At 36.3% G+C, this 26,195-nt stretch overlaps 1 protein-coding gene across 6 annotated transcripts in view; it reads left to right on the forward strand.

Moving 5' to 3' along the window:
• LOC127858418 (uncharacterized) overlaps positions 1-26,195 on the forward strand; it is a 75,966-nt gene that overhangs the window by 40,712 nt on the left and 9,059 nt on the right. Inside the window, exon 1 of one of the 6 annotated variants that reach the window (XM_052395557.1) lies at positions 25,873-26,009. The exons of 4 other annotated variants lie outside the window; for them this stretch is intronic. The gene's annotated coding sequence lies outside the window, so the exon portion shown is untranslated. Of the gene's footprint in view, positions 1-25,872; positions 26,019-26,195 lie in introns of those variants that run through there. One more of the 6 variants, XM_052395558.1, reaches the window with a different exon arrangement.

Consider the following 26,195-nt stretch of genomic DNA (forward strand, 5'->3'; position numbering starts at 1 on the left):
TATGTGAGTCTTAAGATTTTAAACAAGACAGCGCCCATGTACCTTTCAGCATTGCCTTTAGTCACAGGGGTGTGTGTACTGACTAGGACAGCAAGTGGAGTGTTACCTGTAAAAAGTCTGGTAAGTCACGGGGATGTATGTGCTGGCCAGAACACCTAGTGGAGTGTTACCTGTCAGCAGAGTGATTAGTCACAGGGATGTGCGTGCTGGTCAGGACACCTAGTGGAGTGTTACCTGTCAGCAGTGTGGTTAGTCTTAGGGATGTGTGTCCTGGTAAGGACAGCTAGTGGAGTGTTACCTGTCAACAGAGTGGTTAGTCTTAGGGATGTGCGTGCTGGTCAGGACACCTAGTGGAGTGTCACCTGTCAACAGTGTGGTTAGCCACAGGGATGTGCGTGCTGGTCAGGACATCTAGTGGAGTGTTACCTATCAGCAGTGTGGTTAGTCTTAGGGATGTGTGTGCTGGCCAGGATACCTAGTGGAGTGTTACCTGTCAGCAGTGTGGTTAGCCACAGGCGTGTGTGTGCTGGCCAGGACACCTAGTGGAATTTTACCTGTCAGCAGTGTGGTTAGTCACAGGGGTGTGCGTGCTGGCCAGGACACCTAGAAGAGTGTTATCTGTCAGCAGTGTGATTAGTCACAGGTATGTATGCTGGCCAGGACACCTAGTGGAGTGTTACCTGTCAGCAGTGTGGTTAGTCACATGGATGTGTGTGCAAGCCAGGACACCTAGTGGAGTGTGACCTGTCAGCAGTGTGGTGAGTCACAGGGGTTTGTGTGCTGGCCAGAACACCTAGTGAAGTGTTACCTGTCAGCAGTTTTGTTAGTCACGGGGTGTGTGTGCTGGCTAGGACACCTAGTAAAGTGTTACCTGTCAGCAGTGTGGTTTATCACAGGGGTTGTGTGTGCTGGCCAGGACACCTAGTGGAGTGTAACCTGTCAGAAGTATGGTTAGTCACATGGGTGTGTGTGCTGGTCAGGACATCTAGTGGAGTGTTACCTGTCAGCAGTGTGGTTAATCACAGGGATGTGTGTGCTGGCCAGTACACCTAGTGGAGTGTTACCTGTCAGAAGTATGGTTAGTCACAGGGGTGTGTGTGTGCTGGCCAGGACATCTAAGTGGAGTGTTACCTGTCGGCAGTGTGGTTCGTGACATGGGTATGTGTGCTGGCCAGGACACCTGGAAGAGTGTAACATGTCAGCAGTGTGGTTAATCACAGGGATGTGTGTGCTGGACAGGACACCTAGCGGAGTGTTACCTGTCAGCAGTGTGGTAAGTCACAGGGATGTGTGTGCTGGACCTGACACCTAGTGGAGTGTTACCTGTCAGCAGTGTGGTTAGTGACAGGGTGTGTGTGCTGGCCAGGACACCTAGAAGAGTGTTACCTGTCAGCAGTGTGGTTAGTCACAGGGGTGTGCGTGCTGGCCAGGACACCTAGTGGAGTGTTCAAGTCTTCTCCATTTGTATCTGCAAACACAAAACATAACATTATCTAAAGATTGTTACCTCAAACTCACGTAAGTTGAATGATGGTTTTGTCAAACCAAAAACACAATTATGACTTTTTTTTTTCATAATAATAAAATTATTAGGAATGTGTCACAGACACCGATTCCCCGACACATGTTTGGACAGAGTAAAGTCTGTAACAGCAGACAAAACGAAAAATGGATAAAACTGCTTTGAACAAAACTTCCTTCCATGACAATCATCTAACCATTCAGATGCAAATGTTTGAAAAAAATAAACCAAGCAGTTAAACACATGATTTCGTATAACTATATATATATTTGAAATACACATAAAGGGCCATTAATCTGCCAAATCTTGTTGCACCCATTCCCTGTCTTAATGATCATCTTCCCATTAATTATAATTCAACCGGAGTGTGTTGTTCACCTGGTAGTTAAATCTTTGTATACCTAGTAAAAACCAAGGCTGTGACACATTGCATTCAATTCAGGACCGGTTTATGTGAAATTTAATTCTTAAATATAGGATTTAAAATGAAATTTAATGATTTGAGTCTCACATTGGGAAAACAGGGCTTAATGCATGTCTTTACAGCATCGTCCTACACAGGCAAATCAGGTACAACTTTAGCTTTTATAGTAATTTTATTAAAGGAAACTTTATTTTTAACACAAATCCAGTTCAGACAGAAAGTGTCTTCCCTGGTTAGCCAGTGTGGACTGCACTGGCTAATCTGGAAAGAAAATTAACACACAATCATTCAGCCCATTTCTCCCAGAAGGCCGCTCATATGATGATTGAACATTTTTTGTGATGTTACTGATAATAAAAAAAATATTTTTAAACAAATCTTTTTTTCAAACAATACAATACAATTGGAAAGTATTGTCCTGGATTAGCCTATTAAGACCACACAGTATAATATAATAATATATCCAATCTTCAACAAGATGTGTTTGTGAAACACTATGTCCCTCCATTAATTTGACCTTTGACCTTGAAGGATGGCATAGACCTTTCACCACTCAGAATGCGCAGCTCCATGAGATACACATTCATGCCAAATCAGGGATCATATTTTCCCGCAACATCAATCGGTCCGGATATAAATGGGGAAAAGTATCCGAAAATGTATATCCGAAATCATGACAAATTACGTTAAAATATATACCATTGATTTTGCCATTCATGAAGGTGGTATAATACATGTACAAGTAAAATTTCCTAAGCCATTTTTTTATAGACGGAACGAGTTTTCTCAACTAGTTTTATCATTTGATATTTCATTGTTGTTTCGTGTGCTGTTTTATCAGACTTTTATCATCGTTGTCAATATTATTAATCTGTGTAAGTCTATACCGATGTTTTAAATTGTTGTCGACTCGATAATAGCTTACAAACATGCACTGAACCAAACAAATGTCTGTGCGTAGGTTGGCAACTGACAACAACAAACCAAATAATTAAGAAATAATATGTTGTCAAATCACCCACGGCCGATAGTTTAGATGCGTAGGAATTTAATCACGAGAGCGAAGCATTTGAAACCACGCATCTAATTTTCCGGTCGTGAGTTATTTAACAACAAAGTATAAAGTACACGAATTATTTCGATTCTAACACGGTTTTACTAAAGATTTATTCAATGTATATTATTTTTCTTGTGTACTATTTTATGTGAAGTTCCGCCATAAAAATAACTTTCGGCTGTTCTGTCGATCAGATCCGCGACTTTCATTCATAATTATATTACCGGATTATTACGCTGGTGGAAAATGTATCGGCATGTTTTGTTTAGTTACAGCGCGTGCATTCAGACGCGTCTTTTCGGATGCGTCTTTAATCCGCTGTTCACAAGTTTTTGATTCTTGGTCTAACGTGCAATAAACCGGTCCTGACCGGTTTAGAGACTGCAGCGAATGGTTTATCACACCTAATCCAGATAAGAATGTCATTAGGGTGTGTTAACATGTACACTGTGTAATCGATTTTATGACATGGGAATTTTAATAGCAAACAGAATCGGACCGACTGTTTGGGATTTTCAATCGGTCTCTCATGACCCCAATCGGTCTAGGACCGACAAAACCGAAAAAAATATGATCCCTGTGCCAAATATAAAGATCCTATCTTCAATATTGCAAAAGTGTATATTAAATGAGCGATTAAGACCAACATATTTTACCTTGAAGGATGACCTTGACCATGACCTTTCACCACTCAAAATGTGCAGCTCCATGAGATACAAAAGCATGCCAAATACGAAGTTGCTATCTTCAATATTGCAAAATTTATGGCAAATGTTAAATTTGACGCAAAACAAACAAACAAACCAACAAACAAACCAACAGACAGCGCAAAAACAATATGTCCCCAACTATAGAGGTGGGGGATATAAAAATGCAAAAGTTCCCTAAATTTATCAAAGCAGAAGACACTTACATGTAATTTTCGACTGCACCTCTATCTCTCCCAACAGAGACAGCAACTCCATTCCATTGTAGACTGGTTTCTGAAAGAAGTGTGTGTGTGGCGGACTGGTATTGTTCATTTGGAACCGGGCCAAAAGTGTTCGCTGTGTGTACTGGTAAGGGGACCAGCTCAGGAAGGCATTGTCATTGCTTAGCAACTGATAGTTATGTATTCTCTGTTTTGGGTTTGAAATAAAGGCTTTTTGATGCTTGTATATCACCTGTTATGAAAAAGGCAAACAGTTCTCTGTGTATCATACGTCTAAAAAATACTTTATAAACAAGCATGAAAAGTAAAGAACAAAAACTTAAGGTACCATATTGCAATAAACATGATTTTTTGTGAATTTTAGGTGTATTTTTTACTTTGAATACAAGCAAGACGGTAGTCATTATTCTCACACATATACAGATTTAACTTTATATGATGTTAGCCCTACCCATTTTATACAAAAGTCACAATTGGACAAAATAGAACTAGTTGTTATGGAAATTGTACAGTTTTATGTCAATGAAAACAATATGTAAACTGTATATGATTCAGAAATATTTTTGCAAAAAACATGTTTATGTTCAGAGGCCAAAAGAATGAAAATTAAATTAAACATGAACTGCCAAACATTTCTATGATATACAAAAATAATAAAATATAATAATATTAATAACAACTATTTGAAGTCTTTATTGGAGATCAAACCGTGTTTTGTCGAGTTCATATAATGTTAGAATATCATTTACATCATACCACTATGTTGATTCATTAACACCCAATACAAGCCTGCAAAACTAAATACCAGTATAAGGCATTTCCTTAAATGTAAAACAGATTGTTACCTTGGCAACAATGGCAGCATATGTAGAATCAGCCCGCCATTCTTCATCTTGTGACCACCCCACCAAGGGATCAGCCTCACTAAAAAACACTTTAGTTTTAAATGGGTACCACCACCCAGACCAGCATAATTATTCAGATGATGGCACATCAAAGCCTTCTCTATTTAAAGAGCAAAAGAAGCAACATATTTAAAGCTCCTATGACCATAGACTTTGACCTGTTGACCTCTAAATCAATAAGTTCTTCCTTAGCTCCCAAGTTCAAATATCAAATTGCATTATCACAGGTACAAGTGTTCTTGAGATATCATGCAGACATAAGTTTCATGTAATCATCCGTTATGATGTTGATCTATGACTCACATGTTGACCTCAAAATCAATAGTTATCTTCAGCCTCTATGATGTTGATATATGACTGTTGACCTCAAAATCAATAGTTATCTTTCTAAACACCCAAATGATCCATTATACTGATTGGTGTGATTATAAACTCAACGAGTTCTCTATATATTATCATATTCATATTCACATGAAGGATTCCATTTAACAAGCTATCATTCAGCTGACCATCAGACTGACCGGCCTCACGACAGGTGCTAAGTTATAAAGCTGCGTTTGAGAAATCTTGGCTATATACATTTTTTATTAACAGTGATAGTACTGTTTAATATTTTAACTGTATTTTTAAACTGTGTTCATGCAGACATGCACGTGGTTTTACCTGTTGAGGATTTAAAAAATATCTAATCAAACATCAAGTAACAAGAATAAAAAAAAATGATGTAATTACATATTCAAGTCTCCATTTTACTTATAATTTGTAAAAAGAATAAATACAAAAGATTAAAGTGCATATAATGATTTGTTGAAAAAACACAGTTTATACCAAGATTGATGTCATATTTCAACTTCACATGATAGTTAAATAGACAGTCTGTCTGTATGCAATTATAGTTTCTTTGTAAGCAACAGTTATAACAAGTCGATATAGTACATTACAAATTAACATATACCAATATATCTCTGAGCTGTCTGGGTGACAAGATCCTTCCACATCATCAGGGAGGTCTTGTCCTCAAAGTCCTTGAACAGACCCGACGGGTTACCCATGAGCTCAAACCCAGGCTTCAGTCCATTGGCGTACAGGAGATCTATCAGGGAGTCCAGGCTGGTGAAGTTGTAAACGGGGGGCTTGAGTGGAGGCAGGCTGAAGAGAAAGATGTTCTTTGGCATATACATAGTCATGTGAAAGTCACAGGGGGCTTAAATGAGGGCAGGCTGAAGAGATATATGTTATTTGGCGTATACATAGTCATGTGAAAGTCACAGGGGGCTTGAATGGGGGCAGGTTGAAGAGAGAGATGTTCTTTGGCGTATACATAGACATGTGAAAGTCATAGGGGGCTTGAATGGGGGCAGGCTGAAGAGGGAGATGTTCTTTAGCGTATATAGACATGTGAAAGTCACAGGGGGCTTGAATGGGGGCAGGCTGAAGAGGGAGATGTTCTTTGATGTTAACATAGTCATGTGAAAGTCATAGGGGGCTTGAATGGGGGTAGGCTGAAGAGACATATGTTCTTTGGCGTAAACATAGTCATGTGACAGTCATTTAAAAATGGAAATACCTCTGATCATTTACATTTAAGTTTCGATTCCAGTTTCCATATTATAACTTTTGTGTCATTGGTGAGTTAACAGCAAAGAGTTGTGTTACCACTCAGAAGCAAAATGAAAATGGCTATGTTCAAACAGCATACAACCAGAACAGCCTAAGAGTAACTTGAAGTATGTTCAGGTTTTATGCTGTTTGCTGCTCATCAATATTTAAGGGTTGGAACTGAAGCCTTTAAAATTTGAATCTAGTAAGAAAGGTCTTTGATTATATCTTACTTTCTGACGGACTACAAATGTGTCAAAATACTTATTTAACTGGTAAAGGGTTAATATGCCATGACATTATTAGTGTTACATTGTAAAGTAAGAAGCTAACATTCTATTCAATCTAACAAACATTGTGAAACCTGCTTGTTCTGCCAGCACTTGTTGTATAGAGAACATAAAACTTTATGAAATATCAAATAGCCAATCACAAATTTAGGGCCTATGAGTTAATATCCATCCCTGCATTACCTGGTCACTGTGATCAGGTCCAGAAGCCAGTGTATGCAAACCTTCTCAATACCAGACCTAGGTATGGCTCCAATCATGGCGATGTTATACTGCATTACCTTGTCACTGTCACCAGGTCCAGAAGCCAGTGTATGCGGACTTGCTCAAAAAAAGACCTAGGTATGGCTCCAATCATGGCAATGTTATTCTGTATTGCCTTGTCACTGTGATCAGGTTCAGAAGCCAGTGTATGCGGACCTGCTCAATACCAGACCTAGGTATGGCTCCAATCATGGCAATGTTATACTGCATTACCTGGTCACTGTGATCAGGTCCAGAAGCAAGTGCATGCGAACCTGCTCAATACCGGACCTAGGTATGGCTCCAATCATGGCGATGTTATACTGCATTACCTTGTCACTGTCACCAGGTCCAGAAGCCAGTGCATGCGGACCTGCTCAATACCGGACCTTGGTATGGCTCCAATCATGGCGATGTTATACTGCATTACCTGGTCACTGTGATCAGGTCCAGAAGCCAGTGTATGCGGACCTCCTCAATACCGGACTTTGGTATGGCTCCAATCATGGCAATGTTATACTGCATTACCTTGTCACTGTGATCAGATCCAAAAGCCTGTGTATGCGGACCTCCTTAATACCGGACCTAGGTATAGCTCCAATCATGGCAATGTTATACTGCATTACCTGGTCACTGTCATCAGGTCCAGAAGCCAGTGTATGCTGACCTGCTCAATACCAGACCTGGGTATGGCTCCAATCATGGCAATGTTATACTGCATTACCTGGTCACTGTCATCAGGTCCAGAAGCCAGTGTATGCGGACCTGCTCAATACCGGACCCAGGTATGGCTTCGATCATGGCAATGTTATACTGCATTTCCTTGTCACTGTGATCAGGTCCAGATGCCAATGTATGTGGACCTGCTCAATACCAGACCTAGGTATGGCTTCTATCATGGCCATGTTACACTGCATTACCTTGTCACTGTGATCAGGTCCAGAAGCCAGTGTATGCGGACCTGCTCAATACCAGACCTAGGTATGGCTCCAATCATGGCAATGTTATACTGCATTTCCTTGTCACTGTGATCAGGTTCAGAAGCCAGTGTATGTGGACCTGCTCAATACCAGACCTAGGTATGGCTCCAATCATGGCGATTTTATACTGCATTACCTTGTCACTGTCACCAGGTCCAGAAGCCAGTGCATGCGGACCTGCTCAATACCAGACCTGGGTATGGCTCCAATCATGGTGATGTTATAGAGCATTACCTTGTCATTGTCGCCAGGTCCAGAAGCCAGTGTATGTGGACCTGATCAATACCAGACCTAGGTATGGCTCCAATCATGGCAATGTTATACTGCATTACCTTGTCACTGTCGCCAGGTCTAGAAGCCAGTGCATGCGGACCTGCTCAATACAGGACTTTGGTATGGCTCCAATCATGGCAATGTTATACTGCATTACCTTGTCACTGTGATCAGGTACAGAAGCCAGTGTATGAGGACCTGCTCAATACCAGACCTAGGTATGGCTCCAATCATGGCAAGGTTATCCTGCATTACCTTGTCACTGTGATCAGGTCCAGAAGCCAGTGTATATGGACCTGCTCAATACCGGACCTAGATATGGCTCCAATCATGGTGATGTCATACTGCATTACCTGGTCACTGTCATCAGGTCCAGAAGCCAGTGTATGCAGACCTGCTCAATACCGGACCTAGGTATGGCTCCAATCATGGCGATGTTATACTACATGTCCTGGCTCAGATCAAACGCAGCTGCATCCGTGTGAGGAAGTGGCGGGCTAAAATTGATTATTAAGCCTCGTGCTGGAAAAAAGAGGCTTCATGCACGAGTGGAAAGTGTAGTCCCAGATTAGCCTGTGAAGTCTGCGGAGGATAATCAGGGACAACACTTTCTTCCTTTATGGGTTTTTGTGTTCAGAAGAAGTGTCTTCTTATAAAAAAAAACAACACATTTAGTCTGCACAGGCTAATCTGGGACGATACTTTAAGCATATGCAATAAGCCCCATGAACTAGAGTGACTTCTATGTCATGTTTCAAAATACTACTAGAGCTTGGTTATAAAATTGACTAATACCACCACACAACTTTGTAACAGGGATGGAAGCACATTATGCAGGAACACGTTTATCACTGTGCATGAAGAATGTGTGCTGTGCATGTGCATGTAGATTTCATGGTTGTCACATATTTGAACTTCTAATTTAATCACTTAAGATTTTATAGAAAAAGATTTATCCACAATTTATTACATTTTACATGGCAGCAATACTTCTGGCTGGGCACATGTCATCATCAACATTTCATCTTGGCCAGTGGTCCCGTCTGAGACATAGACCACTAACCAGCTTTCTCCAAGGCGTCTCGGTTTTGGGCCAGTCTCTCGAGCTGCGCCCATGTTTTTCCCATCTGCTTAGAATCCGCATCCAGGTCATGGCGCCAGGTGTTTCTAGGCTGACCTCTCTTCCTTTTCACTTGGGGGTTCCATGTGAGAAATTGACTTGTCGTATCGGATGCAGGCATGCACACGATTTGGCCTATCAACTGCCAAAGTCTCTGAAGGATGTCTCCTTCTACTGGCTGCTGCTTTGTTCTTCTCCATAATTTTTCGTTGGAGATCTTGTCTGGTCAGCAGATCTTGAGCATCTTTGTCAGGCAGGTGTTGATGAAGACCTGTATTTTCTTTATGGTGGTGACAGTGACTCTCAATGTCTCTGCTCCATAAAGGAGTATTGGCTTCATGATGGTATTGAAGGGCCTAATCTTTGTGGTGATGCCATTTGCGCTGGATCCGCAGATGTTCTTTAGCTGATGGAAAGGTGCCGTGTTTTACCAATGCGGGTTCTTAAATCTGCATCAGTACCTCCCTGGTTTTCCAGAATACTGCCGAGTTTGGTGAAGCTTTCCATCTCCTCCAGCGCCTTGCCTTGGACTGTGATGGGTGTGTTGTTGGATGTGTTCGTCTTGAACACCTTGCTCTAACCTCTGTTGATGGTGAGGCCCAGTTGAGCTGAGTTGTCCTCTACCATGTTCGTCTTTTTTTGCATCTGTTGTTGTGTATTGGAGAGAAGAGCCAGATCAGCGGGATAGTCAAGGTCTTCCAACTGTTTCAATAGTGTCCACTGATCGGGCTAGGTACACAGCTCAATAATCACAGAGTGGATCACCGCACATGCAAATTATGTCTTTAACATGAACACCACATGGTGACTTCATATTTCAAGTTTCCATTTAATTGCTTTACAAATGTATAAGTATTTTGCTACATAAACTTATAACATTTTATATAGAAGCAATCTCTTTTGGATGGACAACAGACCAACAATATGACTCTTATATAATCACACTTAAACTTTTTTTAAATAATGGTACTTGTTTTATGAGTAATCCATTAATTTAATGTTACGCTTACAAATATGCCTGCCAAACATCTACGAAATGTGTACGGAATTTTTGTTATTCTTGAGACAATTTTTCCTAGCATTGACACAAAACTTAAACTGTCAGTTCTAATCTTGAAGATGACATCTACTAAGGAAATTCTCTAGTGTTATAAGTAGAATCTTCAATGTGTATTGTTTAAACTTTAGAACATATATTCTTACTGTACTGTAGTGTAACTGTAGTGTAATGTTTTAATAAAAATTTGGTATGAAAATCATTTCCTTATAAAAGCCTCATTCTAGGAAAACTGGGCTGAATGCATGTGTGCAAAGTGTCCCAGGTTAGCCTGTGCAGTCCACACAGGCTAATCTGGAACACCACTTCACGCCTAAACTAGATATATGTAATGAAGTGACTTCCTTTAAATGAAAAATACTATAACTGCGGAAAGTGTCGTCTCCAATTAGCCTGTGCATACTGCAGAGGCTTATCTTGGAAAAATACCTTACCTACATGCATTAAGCCCAGTTTTCCCAGAATAAGGCTCATGATATTTCCTGAATCCTGTTGATTTCCAGAAATGCCTCAGAGGTCCAACAGTCCCAGACGTGCGCACATGAATCTGCATCCCAGCTACCAGGTCAGTTAACACTGTGAGGAAGAGGCAAACCACTATCAGAATCCTCATCTTCATCTGATGAATATCTGTGTGTTATATTGTATGCATGTAGTCTGGTGAACAGAGAAATATCAGTGATCGAAACAATGAAAACAAACAATGAAAATCATTGATAATGTTCACTTTTATCTGTCAAATGACATAATAATTTTGTCATTTGACAGTAAAAAAGTTAACATTATTACTTTATTATATATATATATATATATATATACATTATATATACTTTATGCGTATCTACTTTAAGCAAAATTTGCATATCGGTGCATCATTCTTTAAATTTTGGCATTATCTTTTTTACAAAGCACACACTATAGTAAAATGGGTCGATTTTACGTGCAAAATGGATTCCAATTTGTAGGAAGAAATGGGTGATTTATTAGCACAAAATAAGACAAATTGTAGCGCCAAATGGATCATTTTGTTGCTTTCGCTATAAGTAAAAGTGGGAGGAAACGTAATAAGCATAAATCTAACGATGTACAGTCGGTCGGGTAGTTCCGGATCTCGGGCATATCCGAATTAACTCTATGATTTAATTAACATTTTAGTCTTAGAGATGTTGACATATAAATATACTGTGATTTTTGGAAAATGTGATAAATTTCAATCAATAACAACGTTTTGCTTCTTAATTTCAAGGGTGTTTTCATTGAAAATCATGCTGTTGTAACTAGTACCGTCGTGTCATTTTACCGTCACACCGTCTATCTACAATACGCGTCCACAATTGAAAGACAATTTTGAAGCACATTTCCTTGGTTAATTCTTGTACATTTGGTATTAATTTGTTTATTTATTATTGTTTTTAAATTCCAGTGAGTGATTTTAGTATATGTAAATGATTTATGGAAATAAAAGGATGGAAATTGCACCTCATGTACATGTCAGTTGCGGATCCGCTGATTGGGGGAAAATCTCAAAACAGTTGTTAATAATACTGTGCTTGTAATATTTTAAAGCTCCAGCTGCCAAAAAAGTGTTTATATATATATATTTATAATGAAAAATGCCGTGTTTATCATAAATTTGATACATTGTTTCATTGGATTTATTTAATTATAACACTATTTTGTTACTTCAATGAGAAATACAGAGAATACGATTGAATTTTGTTTATTCTGTTTGTATGTCTGTCCCAAAACTTAAAACTTGCTCATAAAATGAATATTTTGGACCCGGTTCTCCAAACTTAACATGTTCATGCATCTGCTTGAGATCTATTATGCAAAACAGTTATGAGGCATTAGGTATAACTCACAAGGTCAAGGCTTACACATACAGTAAGCATTTGTTGCATGCATCTTGGTTTGTTTTTAAAGTATGTTTATGTGTGTTGTAATAAGTTATAATATTTAAAGGTAAACCCGCGGAGTTATAAAAAAACTCAGCTTAAAACTGTAATATAGAAAAATATATGGATTAATAAATAATGGTAAGATGTAGTGCTGGAAGGAGATTGTTAATATGTTAAACATTTATCCTATTTTTAATGTGTATTTATGCTGTGAGTTTGATTTCAGATAATTGTCAAGTTGGACTCAACGGTCATAAAAAGCACAGGAGCACTGCACAGTCAGTGGAAAAGAGGCTGAAGCGGTAGTCCAAATAATTAGACGTAAGCTACCCCGCTTACGTCTAAACGGCTACCGTCGTTTTCCTATAGCAAATTGAGTTCAACTTAAACTTCAGTTTTTCTCGTTAAATCTTTGCTAATGCATAAAATTATCATTAATTAGACATAAATGTGAGCGATTACCTCTTAAATGTGTAAACATTGTGCTTTTAAACCACTTATGTACATTTTTAAAAATAAACATACACAACACACGAAGTGTGTTTGTCGTTTATAGAATTACATTGAATTATCTTGAACGAAATTATTTTTTGAATAGGTTACACATAACCAATTGTTGTTGTACAACAAACCACATCGCTTTTTAGCTTTCTGTACTCTTTAATTAAATGAAACCTATATGTGTGTGTTAAAACTACCAGTTGTATCACGGAGTGTATATTGATAGGAGATGAATCGAGTATTTGACCCTTACTGTAGTAAATTCAATCTTATGCAAAAACTATTCATCTGATTTTATTGGTTTATACGTTATCTTGTTGCTTATTAATTCCTCTTTCAAAAAATATACGTTTTAGTATATTCCCGTCGTTTTTAATGGATTTATAGCGAGATAAACACAAGAAATACACATTTTATGTTTTACCACCGCGCGTTTTACCGTGTTGTGGCTATCGATCTTGTACAATTAGTGTACGGCGAAGCGCCGAGGTTATACATTTTGATGTACCCACTCACGTCTTTTGTTGAATTATAGTTTCATTTCTCAACCGATTTTGACAAATTATATATCATTAGAAAGCTTTACGTTACGTAGTCAACAGATATATAAATATATATTAAGTTTTTCTTCTGATTGCGACAGCCCGGCGAGTTATAACTTTAACTTTTGCAAATATCACACCGTTTTGGAGTTTTAGAATCTAGATTTACGGTTGACATGTTCGTACTTTATACCAATTTGTAGCGTTCTTCTGATTTCGACAGCCCGGCGAGTTATAACTTTAACTTTTGCAAATATTATACCGTTTTGGAGTTTTAGAATCTAGATTTACGGTTGACATGTTCGTACTTAATACCAATTTGTAGCGTTTATATTTGGAGTTCAGTTTTAAAAATTACATCTTGCTTAGGAGAATAGAATTCTGTATACGATAGGAAAAAAATTGTTTAAAAACGAAAGTAATTAAGGAATGAAGGCGGAAGAAAGTAGCGCGCGTTCCTAACGCACTGAACTGATGCTACGGTCTTGGCGATTATGCTTTTGTTTAGAAACCGGCCATTGAATTTCCTTTGCCATGATTATTATATTTTTTATGGAATATATTGTAGTATTTTGTTCACGAAACATATCAATAAAGCTTATTATAAATAAATCTTAATAAATTAATGATTTCAGCTCTTGTTTATAACACAGAAAGGGTGTTAAATTTATGATGAAACAGCGTATATAGCGGACCCTCTCGATTTTATTCGGCTTTGCATGCATACTTGAAATAAAATGGGTGTCAAAAACATTCATCGTTTGCTGTTAATTATCAACGAGGGAATTATGTATAATTATATGAAATGTTAATTACCTTAAATTATCAATTTATTAAAGATTCTTGAAAATCACGGTCGGTGTTACGCGGGTCATTTCGTATTTTGACATCAGTGCATCATGTCCAACTATTCAAAATCAGATTTTTTTCACTGGGACGATGACGGCTTAGATTTAGACAGGCAGACAGATAGTTTATTCAGACTTATACAACAGTACATCGTCTTCAACTCAAATATATAAATTATTTTTAGACGAATTGTTAGGTGATTACACATATAGCAGTGATGATTCTGAGAATGTTGCCATGTTTCTTATCCGTGTAATCTAGAGTCCGTGGTTTGAGCATTTTTATCGCGGTGTTCAATAAAAGATATCTCAATAATCTTGTTTATCGATAGATCTGTGGTTTTATTGCCCCTGTGTTCAGCACAAACCAATTATCTCGTTATGATCAGATACTGTGCCGACCAATACTAAATAACACTATGGTGTCATACGCCACACGTTCTAATTCTTAATGAAATACAAAAATAAGTATAACATAATTAATAACGTCCATAAACACACACGGCAAGATCAAAGTTTTTATGGAAAACTAATATGACATTCCACGTAAATTATTATTTTCGTCTAAATCGAATACTATATATAGAGAAACAATGTATTTATAACCGACCAATGAGGTAACATTATGCAACTTTCAATTTACACAGTGCTATATGGCAACAATATGGAATTTGAACAGTGATAGTGTTTTAAGGTCTGGACTATCATTACTTGTAAGTTTGTATAAACATTTTTCTAATGCAATTAGTAAAATAATGTTTATATTTTATGTTTAATAATTTATTGCATGATTATTCTGTGCTGTTATATGAATTTGATGCCGTTAAAGCTTCCGACATGAATTCATGTCGGAACGATGCTATTGCAAAATAACGTTAAACGATATGAGGTCGATGTAAATCGACCTCATATTTATAGGAGTAGCTGAAGCGGATACTTTTATATATTTATACATTATTGTGATCCTATTATTGTTAAATGTTATCATAAATAAATATGTTATTTACCAAGAATTTAACTTGATATCTAGTATTGGTTTAAGTTTTACCATTTTTATCCTTAAGGTTCTGGTTTATTTTGGTTTGTGTTGGATACTTTTATTACATTATTTTTACATAATTGGGATCCTGTTATTGTTAAATGATATCATACTATGGTATTGACCAAGAAGATTACTTTATATCTAGAATCATGCCTTTTTCTGCCTATCTCACGGGGCCGATAGTCGGACCCATTCCCAATGCCAAATATGCATATTTTTTCCCAATTCTCAAAAACAAAAACACCGGATGTTGACACCCGATAACATTGTCAGTGCTATTTGCGGAGCAATCAAGCTAAAATATGGGCACTCTCCTGCACAGTGGTCTCGCTTATTCTATAAGCATGATTAGAGACCAGGAGGCTAGCATGCCGCATTTTCAACATTCGGCCCGTCTGTTTAATAGGCAGTGTACAGACTGGTTTGCTCGTTCATTCCGTACCTAAATGTTGAACGTTCGTCTTAAATTTTAACATGCAATATTAATACCAAAGGGGAGGTATAAAACCCGGAAATGTCCGGAAAACCCAGAGTGTGTCACATCGCTCCTACCTAACTAAATTTCTAGACTCACAAACGTTGGGACGTGAAAAGCCGAAAGCCGAGTTGGATTACGTACAGTTCCGTTGATTGGGTGAAGTGTTCCGTTTGAATCAACTACAATTTATATTAAAGTTGAACAAAGTCGGTAAAAAAGTCATTATGTATAAAAAAACATATATATAATGTATAATTTGAACACTACATTTCCTGGCTTATTTCATCTGCAAAAATGAAAATTATATATTGAAACACTGTTTTAAAACACCGCTGTGGTTTTAACCGAGTTGAATGGTAGAACTCACTACATACAATTACGACTGACTTATAACATCATGACGTATTTTCAGGTGAGCTTATGAAGCAATATTATACATTTAAAGCAAAATCACAGTACTTCCTGAAGTACAACTTACTCGCGTGTGCTTGATTGGTTTTCCAATTTTATAATTCAAACCCGAAACTAAAAACGACAGGAAGAAAATTCATTCAAATTCAACTGACATGGATGTAAAGACCGGAATATTATGTTAAGATAAAACACCAAATAACACGTAAACAGGAAAAAATAGTTTTCCCTGACAAAGAAGAAAACTTGAACAATTAACCATAAATACGACACAATTGGACAGGAAGAAAATTCATTCAAATCCAACTGACATGGATGTAAAGACCGGAAGATTATGTTGAGATAAAACACCAAATAATACGTAAACAGGAAAAAAAAAGTTTTCCCTCACAAAGAAGATATCTTGAACAATTGATCATATGATTCGACACAATTGGACGCGTTTGGCCAATCCAAAAACAATGGCGTAAGTATTGAGCGGAGATATTTGGTTAACAAAATAATTATGTCAGCAATATATTTCGGCGTTTTACTCACAATATCCCGCTTATAAATCCGGTTGTGTTCGCAAGTATAAACACGTGTAATGTTTCAAGACACTTCATTTTTATACTTTGTTAATCAGTGCTTGCTAGTCTTCCTAATGCTTCATTTCTTATCAATTGCGTTGATACCATTTTAAAAATACTGTAGTACGTGTTAACCATGTAACCAACAACCCAATACGTTATAACATTATACTACTGTTCTGAATGGTTTGATATAATGCAACCTTTGTGTCATAAACGCCCCATGATATTGTGAATAACCAGGATGACTGACCAAAAAGGTCAAAACACAAAATGCATTTGCAAAATGTGAACTCCGTTAGCCTGATGACAGGTTATCAACAACTATGCTGGTTTTGCAAGTTTATTATTTTAATAAAATACTTTTAAATACTGTTGCTCAAAAAGATACAGGGCAGCGTATACATACAAATAGTATTTAAAGACGAATGCGCTGTTCATGTATAACTTCGTTTGAATAAATATAATATAATAAAGATGTCAAAACAAAAGCTAAATGGAAGAAGTTCAGGATTTATTTCGTTATTTCATTTAAAAACTTGTACTTTCGTAGTAATGGCAGTCAACACAGTTTTGAAATTAACCTGGAGATATGGTATGTGTTTGTCTTGTGTTAAACTTATTTTATTTACAACTTATTTTATTTGTTGTTTTTAAACGTGTATTCAAAAACAAACCATGCAAAATACGAAATTTGATATTGATCAAGCGTTACATTAATAGTTGTAATTTTATAGGTTAATAACATTTAAATGATGTGTCAATATTATATTCATGTTATTATCAAAATATGCTATGACGTAACGTCAAAAAGTCCGTCCACCCAGAAAATTGCGCATGTGATGTACATGTTTTCTTAATAAAATTTAATTTTTTTAACATAGCGTCATGATAATTATATGAAACGAATCAGCTGAAAAATGCGCATTTCACAATATATAATACAAAAAACAGAGATACCGACATTTAAGGAAAACCTATGTTTAAGTGATTATAAAAGCTATATTATTTTTTCCATATTAATTATAATGGTATCCAAGTATCTAAGGTTTGTAAAACATGCAACAATAATGTTTTTCAATATCAAATTAGCACTCTTGCTAGCGTCCAAAGTTGGTAAAGTTTTATGATTTATAATGCCTAATTATGTTTTGCGTAAAATTCGGAAAAGATAAAAGTAATTATAAAAGCAATATTTTCTACCGACTTGAATTAAAATAATATCGTTGTGAAGGAAAATTTATGAAAATATGCAAAAGTATTTTTTCAATATCAGATGTGCGCTGTAGGTTGGTATAAGTTGTTTAATTTCCCTACCAAATTATGACATTTTCTGTTTTAAAGGTACAGTTTTAAAGCATAAAATTGTTTCCGGTAACCCGACCCTACGTTTTTTTTTCTTGCCGACCCTAAAATTTAGTTTGGAGTATTTAAAGTCGATTTTCGTGCAACACGCTTTTCTTTCGACATTATCACTTTACATGCATATAATAGGGATATAAGGCATCCGGATAAAAACCCTCCCGTAAATTTCATAGGGGCGGACATAAGCTCTCCCGTCTTTTATTCGGAAATTTAAATATCGCTTGCCGTTAAACTGAAATAATGACCCTTGGATTATTTTTTCAATATACTTAGTATAGGAATAATTTCTTGTGAACGCATCTCCTCGTATAATTTCAATGGATTTTCATTTATACTCATGGACATTTTTCAGGGCGACATGCAGTTGTACGTTAATGCCGGAAGTTATATATTGCCTATTATTTAGGAAGTTCTGGCTCTTGTAATATTTGCCTCTATTAACCTGAATTGTACATGAATCTGTCGGACTGTACCTAATTCCCCCATACAGAGGCTATATACTTATGTGTAAAGCTAATTCATGCTAACAATTCACTGTCTCAGTAAAACGGCTATTACCGTAAAAAACAGAATGTATATTAAAAATAAAGTTTTCATTTAGGAATGCATGTTTGTTTCCTAATTAATAAAGAACACAATAATTTATATTTTGAATAAGGTTGAGAATGTAATTTTGATCGAGGAAATTTAAAAACCCGCTTGTAAGTGATAATGTTACTCTATTATATCATAAAAATATCCCTGCAAATGTTTGGCAAATATGATGATCTTCTAAACACATCTAGAATATCAGAACAATACTACGGAATTAAAAAAAACAACATGTTATTTTTTTTAAAGATCGATTGTGTATATTTGTCTTCAAATACATTTTTTGAGTCCCCCAAACCGAAATTTTCATAAAGCACCACACTCGTGTCACTTATATTCAACGTTATGAATGCCCAAATAACGATCGTTTGGTCACGCTTTGGTCAAGATTTGTGCCCGCCTCCGCCCCTCCCCTGTGATAACCTCACCAATTTCACGTAAAACTAAAGCGGCGGTATGCATGCGCGATAAGGATCTTCATCCTGCTTTGTCCACATAACATAAAATGTCACATTTTCACGAGACTGAAACTTATTTTTCTCAATTTCTCTTGTATATACGGAAAAGGGATATATTATCTTTTATTCACATCAAAACCTGTTCATTGTACATTAAACCATCATTACAGGTTGTTGTGTTCGTTATCGGTTCAAACGACATCGGCACAAAGACCCCGGTAATTGGGCAATGTTTTACACGTGTTGTGCATGACGTAAATTACATTAGCTGAGGTTTCTTTAATCTTAATTGCTGTTTTCCACATGTTACATTTAAGGGACTTGTGATATCGTCGAAGACATATAAACTTACTTATCTTCATTTTTACTATCGGTTACAAGTACCATCTTGGAAGTATAGTTGACTCAATAAATAATACAACTCCAAACAGAGGTGGCGCTAGAGATAACCGAACGTGATATGAAGCTCCGTGTTTCCATCAATAATAACGAAAAGAGGGCAATACAAGTAATTTACGCAAATATAATTAGTTAACGCGTCTGTCAGGATTGTACAAAATATCGTCATACTATCATAATGTACGATTATTTTGGAAACACACATAATAGGGTTTTGAAAATTCTAATAAGATACGTCGCTTCATATTACGTTTAGCGAATTATGCTGATGAATGTACGCTGTTTATTAATTGTGTATTATGGATGAACTAACAGATTCGAGTCCAATATCAATTATAAATAACGTTAATATCAAGTTGCATCTGCAGGAAATTATTGTATCGTCAAAACAAAGCCGGTCATTTTAGGCATGTGGCCAATTGCAATTTAATTAGACACAAGACAAAAAACACGACACACACTTGGGTCACCGCATTAACATGGCCAATGCAAAGCAACGCATAGCCTGAGGTTTAGACCCGGTTTAAGGGCGCCGAAACATTACACTTTGCCAAATAAAAAAAAAACCTTCAAAAGCAAAACACTAATTAACCTAATTGCATGACAATTTCAATCAAACTACAATAAAAGAGAATACGCTTAATTTGATTAAACTATTCAACTAGTCAATGGTTGTATGTTCACCAGAGCAACATAACTGTAACTTTCTAAGGCACAATGAAATGAAACAAAAACAACGTCGCATGTTTTTAATAAAATAATAAGTTAACTCCAGAAATAAGATCATGAGGGAAAATAGTCAAACCACCCGCTGTCTTTTCCTTATTGCTCTCACGACAACAAAAGCCATCATATATACTGTTTACCCTCAATATGATATATAAATCAAAATCATTCGTAGGCACTTATCAGGATCCTCTATACAAAGGTATCGTTATAATTAATATCGAATTAATAAAACTGTTTCCTCTAAACCACTTTTACCTTTTCCGGGTGTTCCATTAGGCATTTTTTGTGTGCGAAAAAAATCTAAAAGTAGACGGACTTTGACCGCAATTAACAGACCGATCCCGACCCTGCCATACAATATGTTTACATCGTTAGAAGCTTTGGAGGCTCTTCTTTCCAACGGAACCATTATAATTCATATCGGACGAATAATAATGCATTTATAACCATTTTTACCTTTTCCGGGTTTTACCTTAAAGAATTCCGGGTTTTCCGGACATTTCCGGGTTTTATAACTACCCATACCAAATGTTGGCTAAATTCTAGCATCATTTTTTTCTCATGTTATTTCATACAAATTCGAGCATTGCCGGATAGTTACGTTGCATATGGAAATGGCTGCCATTAAAATTCAGAAGTGTTTGTCGGATTACACATTTACTTATGCTCATTTGAGAAAAAACAAAACGTTAACAGTTGTGTGTAATTAATTCAACGAGTCTTTGTTAAAACGCTTAACGTGATGAAAAAATGTTTTGACAATATTACGCATGAAATGCTCAATTTCCACGAGGATTACACCGTTGCCATCATCAGTTTTCTGAGAAACTGGCAACTATTTTATCTGATTAGAATGGTACATGTGTAGGTATAACAATAAATGCGTTTATAATTTACATAAACATTAAGTTTAACGGACAAGTGTAGTTCAGCAACGGACAAGTTAAATTTCCTAAATTGTTGTCCGTGGACTAGTATAGTTTTTTTTAGATTTCGCCACCCCTGACGAGGATTACACCGTTGCCATCATCAGTTTTCTGAGAAACTGGCAACTATTTTATCTGATTAGAATGGTACATGTGTAGGTATAACAATAAATGCGTTTATAATTTACATAAACATTAAATTTTACGGACAAGTGTAGTTCAGCAACGGACAAGTTAAATTTCCTAAATTGTTGTCCGTGGACAAGTATAGTTTTTTTGAGATTTCGCCACCCCTGTATATGCAAGTGAATAAGTTCAAATTGGCATAAAAAATGTGTTGGTAAGCATTAATAAATTAATATGGCCTCAAAGATGAAATATTTTGCCTCAACAATCCATGTTTCTTGAAAGCAATTGCTTTAAAAAAAAATAGTAACACCATTATTTACGCTAGTGATCCGGAACTACCCGACCGACTGTATCCGATTATGAAAAGTAAAAACATGTTTCCCATGATTTGTCTCATTTCAGATATCACCGTTCACGTGTTTGTTATCACAAAATAGGTTATTGTAAAAAGAACATAAAACATTTAACAGGTTTCGTCAGTATTTCTTCTTGCAACTAGTTTCGGCAGATTCATGTGATCTAAATTGTAGCAAACTAAAACACAGGGGAAGTAACTCGACTGCCTTCATAATTGGTAACAATCCATAATTGGTAACAATCCACTTATATAAAAATGTCAGATGTGAAACAACTCTATAGAAAAACCCATTAAAAGAATCAATGTAATGAAAATAGCAGTTTCTGTTTGAGTGAAGCAGTCCATTATTTACCACTTCATGTAGGGACAATATAATATAGCAGCACCCAATGAAGAAATCACAAATTGTATTTCAGTGTTCTGTAATTGAGATCTACCGGAACAACAAATAAAAAGATAAACACTAAAATTGTGCTTGTCCTCGGGTAAGAACTATTGACCCCACGGGCGTCATCCGGATACTTCGATATACGGACATCAGCGGAAAAAAACACGCGCGCGAGGTGAGTTCTTAAGTATATTACTCCATTGATGCTCTGTTCATTGGGTTTCCATATACGGAACATATGAATATAGCAGTTTCTGTTTGAGAGAAGCAGTCCATTATTTACCACTTCATGCAGTGACAATATAATATAGCAGCACCCTATGAAGAAATCACGATAAATTGTAATGTATGTGGGTTTTTTTCTCATTGAGATCTACCGGAACAACAAATAAAAAGATAAACACTAAAATTGTGCTTGCCCTCGGGTAAGAACTATTGACCCCACGGGCGTCATCCGGATACTTCGATATTCGGAAATCAGGGGAAAAACACGCGCGCGAGGTGAGTTCTTAAGTATATTACTCCATTGATGCTCTGTTCATTGGGTTTCCATATACGGAACATTGTTTGACCGACCAATGGTAGGCCTACAGCACTTCGTATTTCGTAAAAAGAATTACACGATGTATTCCATGAAAAAAAACGACATAAGTCCATCGTAAATGAGCTTGATCGGTAGATATTTGCACAGATTACAAATACTAAGAATTTAACAAAAAACGTGTTAACAATTCGAATATCAATATGTCTTTAAATAGTGTTTGTTTCATTTTTAGGTTTCTAACCAAATGTTTAAAGACTCGGATGCCATATTTTCCCAAACACTTTTTTAATCGAGTGCCAAATTCGTTGAAAGTCTTCGTTATCGGACGTGCCCTTAATCGGGAATCAAAATGTCTAATGCATCATTTGAAAATATTGAATTTAAAGTACATTTGGAAGAACATAATGTCCATTGTTATATACATCGTGCATTGCGTTTCAATATACTTGTCAGGGCTTTACTTCGGTCGATGGTTTACTAGTTCGTTTTCTTTCTTTACATTTATACACTTAACAACTTGGCCATCATTTTAGAAGGTATTAAGCACGTTAACCACAATCCACATTTCTTACCAAAGAGAATACATTAGAAAAATATATATCGCATGTCATCGATAGAAGACCAATCGGAATATATATCAAAAGTATGTCCTATGTCTCCGATAACTGACATGTGAGAAGATTTCTAAATATGCCCTGTGTTCTATTTGGCTAACACATAAGTAAATACGTCATATGAACCCGATAACTGACCAATAAGAATTCATATCTGAATATGCTCCGTGCCCCTGATACATGTCCAAGTAGAATACAATCTAAAATACTTAATATTTCTCCTCTATGCCTTATATTTATATATTAATGGGGGCGGGTGGAAAAACAATGGCTGTATTAAAAAATCGTAATGTTTAATGAATCCGCTCGTAGCCGGAAATCAAACATTGACGGTTCATCCTCAACGACGGCAAGTCAAACTGCGGTTGGAACGCTATCTCCACCGGGCGCAGTCTCCATGACCAGCCGGAAGTGTATGGGCTGGTAAGTGGCGTTCAGAAGGTATACGCATGCTCTCTGACTATCGAATCAACTGAGCACGCACATTTTTGCGCTCGAGTAAGACTAGGAAATGTACCCGAAGTTCAAAGGCCGTTGAACACAAGATTGGGCGTGATTGTGAAATAGTGTTACTTTGAATGATCACGAGCTTTGCTGTTTTTCATATGTCAGAAATGCCCATTGTTTCATAAAGTAGTATATGATGTTAATGAAAGCATTTGATATGATGCTCAAAACACACAACAATATATGGTTGATATTTGTATATTCTTGTTTTGTAACTGAAAGATAATATCAGCTGTATTTTCGTGAATCGCACTAAAATTATTCCGATTTCTGCGACAATATTTGATGTGTATACATGATATTAAGCTGAATGATACTTTAAATAAAGCATTAGGCTGTAGCATAATCATTCAGAAATTCCCCAATAACTATTTTCATACTATACTAATAAAATGTTGATGTAAAATAAATCAGTAATGTGACAATATATATCAAAATTTGACAATATACTTCAACGAGCATTCAAACTGATTTATAAAAAGTGATGCAGAATGATTAGTTTGAAGTAGAATCTAAATAGTTTTTTCTGCGAATCAAAATGATTTTAAACGCTGGAAAAAATCATAGTTTTCTTCACCTTTATCTGCAATTTAATCGTCGGTGCCTTGTTCAGAATTGTTTTCATGATTGAAGCAAATAAAAATCTGAAGCAAATATATGCCAATTACAATGGAGATATAACGCATGCTATTTTTTAATGAAGCTAAGCGCAATCCGAAGCAAATATTTGCCGATAACAATGGAGATATACAGCATCCTTTTTCCTAAGTTCTCGTTCTTGACTTATAAAACAGATATCATTGTACAACACTTTATGTCAAAATAAGTAATTAAAAAAACATTACGAAACATTAAAACCAAAGCATATTTGAACATTTGAAAAAGATTGCATGAATGTTGAATGCTTAACTAGTGTGGTTGTAAATCTGAACTAATTCCAACATGTATTTTAAAGATCAAACGTTTGTTTGATCAGTTACACATATAATTATATGTTAAATGAATTTTATTATCCACAGGAACTCACTCAGCTTAAAAACAATATTCTAGTTTAAACAACTAACACAAAAGGCACTACGTTTTTCAAAATAAGGTCAAACAAAAAATACAATTTGGCACTTTGATGTAAAGTTTCTTACCATTTGATCCAAAATATAGCCAGGCGTAACAACGTGGGTGTTATATTAAACTGCCCTTGATGTACATGTATTATTATATGGGAGCTTCGGTAGATTAGAGCGAGCTGTTAAATGTAGATCTTTTTTCACGTGTACCCAGAAAAATATTATGTTAACCAATTGGACGCAGTCATATGCTGCAATCTGTAAAGCCCATTTCACGGTCTTAAATTAATTATGACAGCTGACGCAGGAGACTTCGTCTGCACAAACAACACTACGAGCACTAAGAGCTGATATGAGCTTTAAGCCCAAGCATTGAACAATATTCTAAATATGCAACACATCACCTGTTCATGGTACTGTATGATACTTATATATATCCCACACTGAAAAATGAATGAACGCAATGACCATGATACAATATCTGTTTTAAAGGTTAAACATGTTTCAGGTAGTACATATTAATTTCAGGTAGTATTTGTTACTAAATACCACGGTGCCATTTAAGACCTTTATCGAACCTCGTCCTGTAGAATGTAAGCATAGAAATAATGACCGCTAATAACAATACAATCATCGATGTTAACCTAAAAATAAATTTAATGAGCGCTGTTGAACTTTTAGTTTTTAAGGCTCCATTGTGTAAAATACAAAGACTAGTACACGTGTAATGATATTTATCACTTCTGTATCCTCCAGCGACGCCTTAATTATCTTCTAAGCCTACGTTTCAACCGCGAAGACTACCTGGTTGCTCAAAACCTTAACGACAAGTTCAGCTAAGGCCGTTAATTTTTGGATCAAGCTGTGACTTAATTGGTAATCCTAAATATGCGTTAATTGTAAACAATTGTGTAAGCTCGAATAATTTGCACGTGTTTGATAATAATATTGCTTTTAAAATAAATTCCATTTGTGTCTGAAGTTAACAGACTGTTACCTTAACCGGCGGTAAGTGTTTGGAGCAACCAGGCCCCAAACCAAACGTAAGGTAATGTAACCGCTGAACCTATTTAACACACTCATCCGTTTTCTACCTTTAAATGATTATTCATTCGTTTTACTTCCGTAAGAAATGAAAAGCCAGCCAGCTTGTTAACAGGTCATGTTATTATACAAAAACAAACGATCAGTCGATATTGAGTGAGTTATGGTGATGCAGTGTTATATATGGGAATACCATTAAGGTAAGTTTGGTAAGTTGTTACATCGATAATGGTTGTTAATGTGCTTAAAATGTCAAATAATTAAAAATCTATACACTTTCGATTTCATTCAAAACTGTCGGTCGACTGTACTTTATAATAGTTTTATTTTTAAACGCGTGGGTTTTTATAGAATAAATAAGTTCTTCAACAACAGTAAAAACTATT

Source organism: Dreissena polymorpha, chromosome 14 (assembly GCF_020536995.1).
Source record: "Dreissena polymorpha isolate Duluth1 chromosome 14, UMN_Dpol_1.0, whole genome shotgun sequence".
In the NCBI taxonomy this organism is placed as follows: Eukaryota; Metazoa; Mollusca; class Bivalvia; order Myida; family Dreissenidae; genus Dreissena; species Dreissena polymorpha.